The sequence below is a fragment of the Myotis brandtii genome, unplaced genomic scaffold (assembly GCF_000412655.1).
Source record: "Myotis brandtii unplaced genomic scaffold, ASM41265v1 scaffold670, whole genome shotgun sequence".
NCBI lineage: Eukaryota > Metazoa > Chordata > Mammalia > Chiroptera > Vespertilionidae > Myotis > Myotis brandtii.
In genome coordinates, this window is record NW_005370611.1 from 2,809,153 (window position 1) to 2,809,416 (window position 264).

Consider the following 264-nt stretch of genomic DNA (forward strand, 5'->3'; position numbering starts at 1 on the left):
ATGGGACCGAAATCAAAGTCTCGGGTAACAATCTCTTCCGAAGGAGGGAGAAGGGAGAGGCTCCCAGCTGGGGTTCAGGCAGCATCTTCTGCATCTCCCCTTCTCTCCCTCCGCGGCAGACGCCCACTCTCGGGCGCCCCCTTCCCGTTCAGTCCCCAGTCGCCCCTTCCCCCGGTCCCGACCCCTCCACAGAGGCCACCCTCTCCATCCCTGGCGCCTAAGCGCCATGCCCCTTCCACAAGGACTTGCTGCCCACAGCCCCAC